This window comes from Phyllobates terribilis, unplaced genomic scaffold (genome assembly GCF_046119375.1).
Source record: "Phyllobates terribilis strain yellow unplaced genomic scaffold, ASM4611937v1 Scaffold_3__8_contigs__length_932513732, whole genome shotgun sequence".
NCBI lineage: Eukaryota > Metazoa > Chordata > Amphibia > Anura > Dendrobatidae > Phyllobates > Phyllobates terribilis.
This window is the reverse complement of record NW_027362763.1, coordinates 47,657,386-47,672,069: the sequence shown is the minus strand read 5'-3', so window position 1 is coordinate 47,672,069 and position 14,684 is coordinate 47,657,386.

The following is a 14,684-nucleotide window of genomic DNA, read 5'->3' as shown; positions in this document are numbered from 1 at the left end:
GAGATGGTTGGGGAGGATGGAGGGAGAGATGACCAGTTCATTACTAGGTGTAGGGATTAGGGGGGTTAGTAGAAAGTGGAGGATTATGGGGGAGAGAGTAAAAACAAACACAAACATTGTTTACTTTGCCTGTGTATCTAGTTTCCTTCAGTTCCCTTCACTTTCAATTCAGGTTTAATTCACTTCATCACACTTGTCTGATCCACACTTGGTGATACATGCTGGCAGACTACGTCATCAGACTCACTACTCACAATATATATGCTGGCAAATGCATTCAGGTGGAGCAGAGGGGAGAGGCCTCTGACCCATCCTTATCAGATAATTACAAATTGAGCCAGATGCAAGGTATAAAACACAGGCAAAGTAAAAAGAGTCTGGTCATAAAGAAAAGTGGTGAGCAGGGGTCATACAGGGTCCGCTTACAAACATACCGAGTTAGTGAATAGAGGAGGTAAGATTTCTCACACAGTTGGAAAGCCGGGTGATGCCATACCTGTAAGAATAGACAAATGGACCTGCTAATTAGAGTGCGATGGTTATAGATGTCAAGATGCAGACTGTGTACATAGTATTAAATTCAGGTCTAATTCACTTCATCACACTTGTTTGATACACTTGGTAATACACACTGGCAGACAATAAGCAGAACCAAGGTCCAAATCAGTTCTTCCCGTCGCCGCTATATATAGAGACATGGTACATTACTGCCTAACCAATGACCGCCAGCGGAAGATCTATCTCTGCGTACGCGCTAGAAAGTCATTCTTTTACCTCCCTACTCATTGGTTGCTTGCGTTATCAAAACTGCGGCCCCTTACGTGTAAGTCTCCCATTGGTCCATGCCCAGCAGTGTCATCCGGTCTCACAGCCAATAGTGTCATTCCTCTGACGTACGGTAATTGCGCACGCTGCTATTACTCTGTAATGCGCAGGTATTTGGACTTAGAATAAAAACCAAGCCATTACTGCATCCTCAATGCGCATGTCGGCGGACTTATAAAAAAGTTAGAGATCTATTTGTGCACATGTCGTTGGACATAGTCTTTAAATTCATTCCCAGTGGTGTGGTATCTATATGGTGGAATATAGGTTTTAAATGTTATTAACTACATATATGCACAGAAATTAAACTGGCAGCCATAAGTAAGTGTAAGATTACTAATCTACTCAAGTATTAATAAACTTGATGGAACTTAAGCATGCTGATAACTCAGTACAGTTTGAACCATTCTTTATAACGTATGTCACATCCAATACAGTAACATCTACATTCCATTCACCCTAAGCTGCCATACGACATAGTATATTGACCATGATTGGAGTATTATCATTCATTATGGAAAAATATGAGGTTAAATAAGTGACCTTATTATACTTGGTCATATAGATTACAATAGGTCAATGTAACCTCCATATATCATAAAGACCACAAATCCATATCTGTGCGCATGCGCATGATTTCACCCGGCAATGTTGATGACGTGAGGCGTCTTCCACGTCACTTTAAAGAAGGTGGACGGCGAGAAGCAGCCGGGGGGAGGGATGGAGAGGCCTGAAACCACGCCCATTGGACCGGACCGACCCGATTTCCATACAGCGCTGAACAACGTAAAAAGGATTTTGGGGTTCTACAGGGGGGAGTCAGGGGGTTGTATAAGCATTTATGGAATGTAGCACAGGTGCTGAGTAAGGTAATCGTTTTAGTGGATGTATGATAAAACTGGTGACAGGTTCCCCTTAAAGTCTACGAGTAGGCAAAAGAATAATAAATTAATCTAATTTCTCAATATTAATATTTTAATAACATTCTTCATCCATTTCTCCTTAACAGGATAGAGAGCCCCTCATAGAAAAGCCCTGTAGCTGACTCCTTCATTGAGGCAATAAGGGCTTCGTAAATTTAATTCACAGATCCATTTAGCCTCCTCATGCAATAGGAGTTGGTCCAGGTTCACTTTTCTTGGGTCCAGACTCATTTTTCAAATGCCCCAAAATTCCAGATCCAGAGGTCTTGCAGTATGCAACCCTCTCATAGGTCTGGATAAAGGGGTACCTGTTCCCATGTTAATTGAACTTAGGTGTTTCGAAATCCTCCTTCTGAATTCTTGGATGGTCTTACCTACATACAGTTTCTGACAGAGACATTTGGCTACATATACAACTCCCTTGGATCTACAATTAATCTGATCCCTGATATAATAGTTGCGTCCATCCACTGGATTTGCAAAATCTTTTTTTTTCCTAAGTAAGTACTTGCAGAAGGAACAACCTTCATGTTTTTCTAGCCAATTCATTGGTCTCATCACTTTTTCCCCACAAAATGACTATGCGTTAAATAGTCTCTCAGATTTTTCCTTGTTCGGAAAGTAATCTCAGGACATCAACCAACAATCTCCCTCAAATCTGGGTCTGCTAGAAGTTAGGGTCAGTATTTCTGCGTAACTTTGTATATTTTACTTGCTTGGTACCTATACATTTGATTTTCTTTCCTTGTGATACAATCGTATTTGAGCTCTTCAGTGAGTCCTTCTTTGTCGTCTTGGCTCTGTTAATAGATTTGTGTAAGACCCGTTTTGGGTAACCTCTCGCTGTAAATCTTGAGAACAGATTTTAACTCTCGCTAAAAAAGGAGATTACATCAGAGCAGTTATGTTTAGCACGAAGATACTGGCCCACTGGTATTCCTGCCTTGAGTGCTGGTGGATACCAGCTTTCCCAATGGAGGAGATTGTTGGTGGAAGTGGGTTTTCTATATACGTCGGTATGAACACCACCAACATCATTTATATGTATCGCCAAATCCAAAAAATTAATTCATTTCAAATCTCTTTCATAAGTAAATAACATCCCTATTTGATTATTATTCAAAAAGGAAACGAAATCCAGAAAAATATCAGTGTCACCATCTCACAAAATTAAAACATCGTCAATAAACCTACCCCAAAACAAAATGTGACTTAGAGATTGAATACACAAGTAATGAGACACAAAGGAAAAATGGAATCGTGTTTCAAACTACTGTACCATACAACCCTGAAAAAAAGGTTAAATGGGAAAAAGGAACCGGACACTTTGTGAAAGTGGAAGAAGTAGGTTTTTTGATGCAGATTTGTCTACCACATGTTGGGGTGAAGCAATCATTACAGCTTGCTATCTTCAAAACAGACTACCGGGTAAAGCTACTGAGAAAACTGCATTTGAACAAAGGAACAACAAGGAGCCTGAACTATAACACATAAGAATATTTGGAAGTAACGTATTTGTATATATTCCCAAAGAAAAACTTACTAAGTGGGAATCTAATGCAAAAAAGGGTATCCTGGTGGGCTACAGTGAAACGCAGAAAGATATAGAATACTGCACCCAGAAACAATCAAGGTCACAATAAGCAGAGATGTAATGATTGATGAGAACTTCATCTCACTCCAGTTTCATGACATCGTACAGGTAGTCCAGCTGAAGCAACAACAGTCTCAGTCACAATTTCAAAATAACAAGAAAAGGGTGTAGAAGTTTGGTTAGGTTCTTCAACACTGAATAAGCAATAGAAAAATCAGGTGAACCTGAAGTCAGGAGATCAAACAAGGGTATACCAGCTAAGCATCTATCCTACTTTGTCAAAACACTACCTGAGTCAGAGCCGCAGTCATGGGGTGAGATGCAACAACTACCTGTCCATGAAAAACTGAAGTGGACTAATGCTGCTCATGAGGAAAAGAAGTCCCTACATCAACTTCAAACTTGGAAATTCACCAAACTACCACAAGGCAAGAAAGTAATCAAATGTAAATGGGTTTTTTAAGACCAAGTATGACTCTGAAGGCAAGGTTCACAGATTTAAAGTAAGATCAGTCGCAAAAGGATATTCTCGGAAATATGGTGAAGATTAAGATGACACATTTTCTCCAGTTGCTAAGCAGACCACATTCAGGACCCTAATGGCTATAGCTGCTTCACAAAGGATGCTTGTCAGACATTTGGACACTACCTTTTTAAATGGTGACATTGAAGAGGACTTGTACAAGACTCAACCTGAGGGTTAGATCAAAAAGGGTGAAGAAAATTTAGTTTGCAAATTACAAAAATTTCTCTATGGCCATAAGCAATCGGCAAGAGCGTGGAACACCAAAATGAACAAAGTCTTATTGGAAGAAGGATTTAAAAGAGGTCAAGCAGATCTGTGTTTATATACAAAATGTACAGACGGAAAGTGCATATATAATGTCTTATATGTGGACGATGTGATTATGGTTCATCAAGAAGAAACAGAAATTGCAAAGATGAATAAAATTCTGCATCAGCATTTTGAAACTAAAGACCTTGGAGATGGGACATTATCTAGGAATCCAGCTCCAAACAGAAGTAGATGGAAGTTTTCTTCTAAACCAAAGGGCAGAAATCAACTCAATTCTGAAACAATTTGGAATGTCGGAAGCCAAACGTCTATCAACCCCAATGCAACCACCCTACTTAAAGTTGGAAGGAAAAGATGATCTGTTACCCAACAATGAGAAATACAGACAGGCAGTGGGGGCACTTCTATACATAGCAACTACGACTCGACCGGATATCACAGCAACAATTGGAATTCTCTGCAAATATGTGGAAAAAACGCGCCAAAAGGACTGGAATGCTGATAAGAGAGTTCTTAGATATTTGAAAGAGACTCAATACATAGATTTAAGGATATCTGCAACAGGAGATCTAAAACTTCCAGGCTGTGGATGCAGACCGGGCTGGTGACTTAAGTGATCATAAATCGACAAGCGGCGATTTGTTCAAGCTTGGAGAAAGTTCAATTTCTTGGTTTGCAGAAAACAGGTGGCTGTAGCCTTATCATCTACAGAAACAGAGTATGTGTCTGCAGCCCACGCAACTCAAGAGGTCATTTGGTTAAACCAATTATTAGGCGATCTTGGAAAGCCATCGACTCAACCGTGATTTATGAAGACAAACAAGGATGCAATAAAGTTGCATGCAGTGAGAAGATCAATGCCAGAACCAAACACATTGATGTTAAACATCATCACCTGTGCGATTTGATAGAACGTGGCATAATTGAGTTTGTTTATTGCGAGACTGATCAGATGATAGCTGATGTTATGACATAGTCACTTCCAAAAGCCAAGTTTGAAGAATTTAGAACCTCCATAGGACTAACAGGATGAGTGGTGTTTAGTGGGGGTGTTGGAATAATGCTTATTATTATATAGCAGATAAAGTGAGGGGACGCTTCACTGTAAAAATATTAGGGTGCTCTGAAGTAATACGTTACTGAATTATCAAAAGAACTCCGTCACTCCAATGTAGATGCAAGAGAATTTGTTCTTTATTGAAACAAAACCCCATAGAAGATACATAGGCCAAACGTTTCGCCCTTACATGGTCTTTTTCAGGGCCTTTTCTTTAAACATAAACAAAATAGTAAACATTAGAAATCCAATTATAAATCCAAAATATAAACAATCACAGTCTGTATATACCAAACAAGTACGTAAACGTATTCGCTTTATAATAGAGCATAAGACATAATTAGTGGATATAGTATTCAAAGGTAAAGATAACACACATAATGTGTATAAAGGGTTTTTTTCAATGATATTAAGGAACTAACTTGAAAATTCAAAATATGCAGTACATTATGGGCTGTTGCTCGGTAATATTTAAGGACTAATATGAAGTCACTTTTAGCCCAGTATTCTCATGCTGCATTTTTTTTTTAAAAAAAGTGGGGAGGAAAAGGAGAGGGTTTTTAAGTACAGAGGGAGGAGAGAAGGAATGTGAGTTGTAACTGCGGAAATCCTTATAGATGACAGGCACATCAATGGCAGACACACATAAGAAGTGAAGGAACAATGGGAAAGCAACATTACAGAGCATACCTGGAAGATGGGGATGTCTGCTTGGCATATGTAGCGGTGGGACGCCGTGCGGTGTAGCAGGAATGAAAACCCATCCTTCTTATACCCGGTACAGCGATCAATGCCGTGTGCGTGGTGATACCGCTAATGCATATCCGGTCATGCGCAGTGCGAATATGTGGACTTCCGGTGCGCGTGCTGGAACGCAGAAGAGAGCAGTGAGACGCACGGAAGTTCCTGTCATGCGCAGTAAACATGCTGCGCCAAGAGACGCTAGTGGACATTGTTATACTACAGAATAGCAATCAAATAATGTGCTAGAGGTATAGCAGTCCAAATGTGCCACATCTGGAAGGAGGTAAATGATTTAGAGAATATGGAAATTATGCCCACTGTAGGGAGAGGGATATTAACAAGGAGGTACTCATATATATAGTAGAGGGAATCCTGCAAAATTATATATTGGAAGTTCAGTTCTGAAGAAACAGTGCACTCTAATTAGAGACCTAAAAGATAAATAAAGAGGAAACAATAAGTGGCATACAATGACATTGTTCCATTAAGACACCACATGACAATTAGTATTGTACTTCATATTCCCTATTAAGTCCCTTTGGAGTAAGGGTCTGTAAAGTGTGTATCCAGTATAGCTCACGTTTCTTGAGTTGCTGGATCCGATTACCGCCCCGTCTATGTGGAGGAATATGGTCTATGACCTGATATCTCAATTGTGAGATACCATGTGACATAGCCAAAAAATGTGCAGGTATAGGAAGCATCGCGCGTTGACATCGGATCGTAGATTTGTGTTGTGAGATGCGGTCTCGGATATGTTGGGTAGTTTCGCCAACATATCCGAGACCGCAAGGACATTTAATGAGGTACACTACATAAGAGGAGTCACAAGAGAAATACTCTTTTATAGGAAAACGTTTACCAGACAGAGGGTGTGTGAATGTGTCACCCTTAGTGATATTGGAGCACTGCAAACACCCGAGGCAGGGAAAGGTTCCCTTGCGAGGGGTGGCCAAAGTGCGCTGAACGGGACCTATATGTGTAGACCCTACATCTGCCCTGATTAGATGGTCATGAATATTTCATGGTCTTTTGTGACACAATAATGGAACAACATTAAACTCCTGTATTTCAGGGTAGGAATGGCCTAACAAGGGCCAATGTTTCTTAATGCATTCAAATATCGGTCCACCAAAGGGATGATAAGTGTTCACGAAGGCCAATCGTGAATCATCTTTCCTTTTTATGTTAGATCGAGTGGATTGATTTAAAAGATGAGACGGATAGTCTCTCTGACGGAACCTAACATTCATCTCCTCATGTCTGATTTTTCTAATATCTGCATTAGATACTATACGGTCAACCCTATTGTGTTGTGACTTAGGTAGTGCCCTCTTGACATGACGTGGATGGCAACTGGAGTATAACAGTAAACTGTTTTTATCCGTTGGCTTAATGAATAAATCGCTTGTTAGACAACCAGTATCAGTGAGCGTAATACTTGTGTCCAAAAATTGTATGGAACGTGGATCATATTGAATGGTGAATTTTAAATTGGCCACTTTTGTATTAAGGTCACTAAAAAAAAGTTTTTAGATCATTCTCTGCGCCTGTCCAAATAAAGAATATATTATCAATAAACCGTTTCCAGTACAGTACGTACTGACCAAAGAGTGGATGAGTATATACATGGTCATTCTCAAACTGGTCCATAAATATGTTAGCGTATGGGGGCGCCATATTGGAGCCCATTGCTGTACCCCTCCTTTGAAAATAAAACCTGTCTTCAAACATGAAGAAGTTTTTGGTGAGAATTAAGGTTAATAAATCGTTACAGAAGTCAATCTGTTCTGCCGAATATGTAGTGTGAGTCTGTAAAATTTTTTTAGTGGCACTAATGCCTTCCTGATGGTCGATGCTGGTATAAAGACTATTGACGTCCATTGTGGTTAGAATACTGTCAATAGGAATAGGTCCTAATTCTTTTATGCTTGTTAGAAAGTGAGTGGTGTCCTTAAGATATGACGCAATCTTATGTATATGTGGTGTCAAGATTTTTTCTACCGTGATTGCTACTGTAAAAAAAAAAGCAGGAAGTTCCTGTTCACTGTGTGCGTAGCAGGAGGACATTTCACTTTCACTTTGCAAGCTGATAGACAAGATGCTGAGATCCTATAAGAAATACCAGTTGTAAGTTGTGTTATCTCTGTTCCTGAATAAATATATATTCATTGTTGAACGGCTGGACAGTACAGAAATTAATCCGCTGCCGACATCTCTCCTGTAGAGTGTCAGCTCTTATGTGCAGGGTCCACTCTCCTGTAGAGTGTCAGCTCTTATGTGCAGGGTCCTCTCTCTCCTGTAGAGTGTCAGCTCTTATGTGCAGGGTCCTCTCCTGTAGAGTGTCAGCTCTTATGTGCAGGGTCCTCTCTCCTGTAGAGTGTCAGCTCTTATGTGCAGGGTCCTCTCTCCTGTAGAGTGTCAGCTCTTATGTGCAGGGTCCACTCTCCTGTAGAGTGTCAGCTGGTGATGTCTCCTGCTGGCGGGTTACGTGCTGCTGGGCCAACTCCTCCTTCCACCCGGCAAACACATCTCGCTGCGCCCGGACCATCCTCCGATTTAAATCTTCCAGCGCAGCTCGCGCACACTCCGGGTCTCTGGGCAGCTGCGCCAGCAACTCCGTTAGGCTGCACGGTGGTTCAGCCTGCAGCAGGCTGCGGGCCAGGGTGCTGGTGGAGTTTGCTGCTCCTTCCATCTCCGGGTGCGGTACGTCCAGACTGATCCAGGCCGCACCCTGTCCCACAGTTTTCTTTTCTGTCCGCCCCCATGGGAGGTGGTCTTGGGGCCACCTGCTGACAATCACCTTTAGGGGCAGCCCCCCCACGTTGATGGACATCTCCACAGCTGTACTCATGGCTGTGGGGGGCGGGCTCCTTCTTTGGCGCCTCTCTGGGACCTGGCCCACGATGGGAGGTGGCCTCCTGCTGTCCTTTGGTGCGCACATAATGGCGTCCGCTCTACCGGGGCGGGAAAAATGGCTGAAGATGGCGGGAAACGACCAAAGATGGCGTCCGATGGCGGGAAACGATCAAAGATGGCGTCCGATGGCGGGAAACTTCTCTCAGGTAAGTGCAAAGTCTTTTTCAGGCACGCAATACCCGTTTGTGGCGGGTTGGTAACGATCCTGCCGACTACGCCAAAAGTTGACTCGCCCCCTGGACCCAGCGTACACGTGTAGAGGGTTACCCGGAACCAGGTCTCTGGAGAATGCTGGGGTTTGTAGTCTCCGTGGCGGCGACCCGGTCCCGTGGCTCAGGGTGGTCAAACCAGTGGCAGTCTATTTGTAAGGTTTTAAGTTAATTGTCCGACTACGCCACCCGTGGATTGCGGTCAGTGCGAACCGCCGCTGCAAGGCAGACCGCTGGGGCTGATGGTGTATGCAGCTGAGGTAGTGTAACTCCCCACGGGAAGAGTGCAGCCCCAGGGCAGTGTAATAGAAGGTGGGGGTGATGGTGCGGGCGTCCCAGCACTAATAGTGGTGGTGCGGCGATGAAGCACAGAGACGTGGGGTTGCAGTTCAAATGCTTTACTCACAGTTCTTTATATTCCAAATCACTTCGGTACCGGTAGTGACTGCCCAAGCCGCGCTGCGTCCACCAGGCAGGGGGCTCGGTCAACCCCCAGGCAATTCCAGAGTGTGGCACAGGACTCCCTTCTACTCCTTTCTCTGGCCGTGCCCCACCAGTGACACTCCGTCTGTCCAGCTCCCGCGGGCCTTCTCTTGGGAGGGCTTCGTGCTCACCTCCCTGACCCTATGTGGTATGCCTTTCTAGTAGGTGTAGTGAGGGGTCGCACCAAGATGTGATCACGACCGCCGGTCCTTGGCTGAGGATTAGTCGCCTCCACCAACTTGGGATCCAGTACCCTGTTCTGCCAACCCGTCACCCGCAATCTCCTGGGCCTTTGGGGTTCCTTCTGCCCTCGTGTCTCTGGGCCTCTCCTAGTGTTCTGTTTCTTTCTTCCTTTCCTTTCTGTTCCTGTTCCTTGCTGTTTCTGTTCCTCTCTGCGGTTTCTGGCTTTCGCTCCAGGCCTGCCTCATGGAGCTGGGCCCAGACTGAGCCACAGCTCCCTGTCAGCCCTCCTGGCTGAACTCCTCTCCTCTTCTCCTCCTGACTGAACTTCTCTGAACTCACTCTCTGTCCTAAGATGGTGCCCACCTTATATACCTCCCTCTAGAACATGAGCCCAGGTGACTTGCAACCAATGGGCTCCTACCTATGCCCAGAGACCGTCCCCTCCTGCTCCTACATCACTGGGTTTTCCTCCCCCCTCCCCACTCCAGCCAGGGACAGATGCTGTCGTGCCTGCACTTCTGTCTAGTGGGAGCACCGTTGAGCTGTCCCTCGGAAATGGGGTGTGTGTGATGCATGCAGCTAAACGAGCCCTGGCCCGCACTCCATCCTTACCCGGGAGTGGAATATCACACCTCTGGTTTGAGGTGCAATACCTCTGTAGCAGCCGAGCCCTCGGGGCGCTACATCAGCTCTTACGGGCAGCGTCCTCTCTCCTGTAGAGTGTCAGCTCTTATGTGCAGGGACCTCTCTCCTGTAGAGTGTCAGCTCTTATGTGCAGAGTCCTCTCTCCTGTAGAGTGTCAGCTCTTATGTGCAGGATCCTCTCTCCTGTAGAGTGTTAGCTCTTATGTGCAGGGTCCTCTCTCCTGTAGAGTGTCAGCTCTTATGTGCAGGGTCCTTTCTCCTGTAGAGTGTCAGCTGTTATGTGCAGGGTCCTCTCTCCTGTAGAGTGTCAGCTCTTATGTGCAGGGTTCTCTCTCCTGTAGAGTGTCAGCTCTTATGTGCAGCGTCCTCTCTCCTGTAGAGTGTCAGCTCTTATGTGCAGGGTCCTCTCTCCTGTACAGTGTCAGCTCTTATGTGCAGGATCCTCTCTCCTGTAGAGTGTCAGCTCTTATGTGCAGGGTCCTCTCTCCTGTAGAGTGTCAGCTCTTATGTGCAGGGTCCTCTCTCCTGTAGAGTGTCAGCTCTTATGTGCAGGGTCCTCTCTCCTGTAGAGTGTCAGCTCTTATGTGCAGCGTCCTCTCTCCTGTAGAGTGTCAGCTCTTATGTGCAGCGTTCTCTCTCCTGTAGAGTGTCAGCTGTTATGTGCAGGGTCCTCTCTCCTGTAGAGTGTCAGCTCTTATGTGCAGGGACCTCTCTCCTGTAGAGTGTCAGCTCTTATGTGCAGGGTCCTCTCTCCTGTAGAGTGTCACCTCTAATGGGCAGGGTCCTCCCTCCTGTAGAGTGTTAGCTCTTATGTGCAGAGTCCTCTCTCCTGTAGAGTGTCAGCTCTTATGTGCAGCGTCCTCTCTCCTGTAGAGTGTCAGCTCTTATGTGCAGCGTCCTCTCTCCTGTAGAGTGTCAGCTCTTATGTGCAGGGTCCTCTCTCCTGTAGAGTGCCAGCTCTTATGTGCAGGGTCCTCTCTCCTGTAGAGTGTCAGCTCTTATGGGCAGGGACCTCTCTCCTGTAGAGTGTCAGCTCTTATGTGCAGGGTCCTCTCTCCTGTAGAGTGTCAGCTCTTATGGGCAGGGTCCTCTCTCCTGTAGAGTGTCAGCTCTTATGTGCAGAGTCCTCTCTCCTGTAGAGTGTCAGCTCTTATGGGCACAGATCTCTCTCCTGTAGAGTGTCAGCTCTTATGGGCAGGGTCCTCTCTCCTGTACAGTGTCAGCTCTTATGGATGGGGACCTCCAAACCTTGTACACAAAACCTACAAAAATTAAACACCCCACAAACTGACAACACTAATGGACACAGAATGAAGTTTGACGTTATTGATGATGTAGTTACCCTTATCTTACACTAGAGGGAGCAGAAGCTCCATTCACCATCTCAACGAGTGACATACACAGCGCACTCCAGGTAGATGCAGCAGAGCTGGAATTGCCATTTAACTGCCAAATTGTAGCATAAAAAGGAAGGACAATCACAGACTTTATAGTGCTAAATGTAGAGAATTTATAAATGCATGTATGTATGAATGTGGGATTTTATGTATATATGTTTGTATATGTATATATGAATTTGTGTATATACATGGGGTGGAAACTTCTGGCTGCAGACATGTGAGTGTACAGCGGATACACCAGGGATCTGAGCAGATGGAAGTGTCCGCAACTGATTTGCCCACGTTCTCTGGCTGTATTTGCCACCTGTCTGCGTGGTTGTGTATTTCCGTCGGTCCACATTCACAAGGATGACTGTACATAGATTTCTTCCATGCCCCACATTAGGATATGAGTTCTTCTCCGTCTGCCAGAAAGCGGACTAGAAATGTTTTTATTTTAAAGGAGTGGGGTGCGGTGGCAAGTGGGGTAATAGGGTTGGGGTTCATGTTAGCCTTGTATTGGTAGCTGACATGAAGCCCAGGGGTTAGTAATGAAGAGGCGTCTATAAGACGCCCACATTACTAACCCCATAGTAAAAATTTGTAAATAAAGACACAGCATGTAAAAATCCTTTATTTGAAATAAAAGTCCACACTCTTTTACACATTTATTTAAAAATAAAAAACACAGTTATATTCACCTAATGCCTAATCCCTGAAGCCATTGTCCCCTGTAAAAAAAACTGAAAAAAAGCAAATTTATACTTGCCTAACACCTAATCCCAGAAGCCATTGTCCTGTAAAAAAAAACAAAAATAAAAAACAAACATATCCCTCACCTGTCTGTCTGAAGTGCTGAAATAATCCATAGTGTCCCACGATGATCTGGATCACTTGTAGAGCAGTCACATCAGCAGTCACTGATGTGACTGCTCTACACGACAGCTGCCTACACACTGACACTGGAAGTGTGTAGAGATGAGCTGCGGTGAGAGAGTTCACAGGAGTTCATCAGCTGATGAGTCCCGGTGAACTCACTTATGGCACCGCCGCTGCATGAGAACTTTCTCATGCAGTGACGGTGCCATAAGTGAGATCACCAGAGCTCATCAGCTGATGAACTCCTGTGAACTCTCTCATGGCAGCTCAGTGCTATACACTGTGTGCAGAATTATTAGGCAAGTTGTATTTTAGAGGATTATTTTTATTATTGATCAACAACTATGTTCTCAATCAACCCAAAAGACTCATAATTATCCAAGCTTAATACTTTTGGAAGTTGGAGTGTTTTTTTTTAGATTTGGCTATCTTAGGAGGATATCTGTTTGTGCAGGTAACTATTACTGTGCAGAATTATTAGGCAACTTAATAAAAACCAAATATAATCCCATCTCACTTGTTTATTTTCACCAGGTAAACCAATATCAGTGCACAAAATTTAGAAATAAACATTTCTGACATGCAAAAACAAAAACCAAAAAAATTAGTGATGAATATAGCCCCCTTTCTTTATGATGACACTCAGCAGCCTTCCATCCATAGATTCTGTCAGTTACTTGATCTGTTTGTGATCAACATTGCGTGCAGCAGCCACAACAGCCTCCCAGACACTGTTCCCAGAGGTGTACTGTTTTCCCTCCCTGTAGATCTCACAATTTATGATGGACCACAGGTTCTCTATGGGGTTCAGATCAGGTGAACAAGGGGGCCATGTCATTATTTTTTCTTCTTTTAGACCTTTACTGGCCAGCCATGCTGTGGAGTAGTTGGATGCATGTGATGGAGCATTGTCCTGCATGAAAATCATGTTTTTCTTGAACGATACCGACTTCTTCCTGTACCACTGCTTGAAGAAGTTGTCTTCCAGAAACTGGCACTAGGTCTGGGAGTTGAGCTTCACTCCATCCTCAACACGAAAAGGTCCCACAAGTTCATCTTTGATGATACCAGCCCATACCAGTACCCCACCTCCACCTTGCTGGCGTCTGAGTCGGAGTGGAGGTCTCTGCCCTTTACTGATCCAGCCTCTGGCCCATCCATCTGGCCCATCAAGAGTCACTCTCATTTCATCAGTCCATAAAACCTTTGAAAAACCAGTCTTAATATATTTCTTGGCCCATTCTTGACGTTTTATCTTATGTTTCTTGCTCATAGGTGGTGGTTTTTCAGCCTTCCATACCTTGGCCATGTCCCTGAGTATCGCACACCTTGTGCTTTTTGATACTCCAGTAACGTTGCAGCTCTGAAATATGGCAAAACTCGTGGCGAATGGCATCTTGGCAGCTTCACGCTTGATTTTCCTCAATTCATGGGCAGTTATTTTGCGCCTTTTTTGGCCAACACGTTTCTTGCGACCCTGTTGGCTATTTGCCATAAAAACGCTTGATTGTTCGGTGATCACGCTTCAAAAGTTTGGAAATTTCAAGACTGCTGCATCCCTCTGCAAGACGTCTCACAATTTTGGACTTTTCAGAGCCCGTCAAATCTCTCTTCTGACCCATTTTGCCAAAGGAAAGGAAGTTGCCTAATAATTAAGCACACCTTATATAGGGTGTTGATGTCATTAGTCAACACCCCTCCTCATTACAGAGATGCACATCACCAGATTTACTTCATTGGTAGTTCGCTCTCAAGACTATGCAGCTTGGAGTAGGACAACATGTATAAAAAGTATCATGTGAGCAAAATACTCATTTGCCTAATAATTCTGCACACAGTGTACACTGTATAAGTGATTACGCTCCTGTCACTGTGTAGCTGGCAGCCAGGAAAGCATTCACATCTACTAATGTGACTGCTCTACAAGTGATCCGGATCGTCATGGGACAGTATGGAATATGGCGGATAGGTATTATGGTGGCTTTTATTTTTTATCTTTTACAGGTGACATGGGCTTCGGGGATTAGGCATTGAGGTAAGTATTATGTT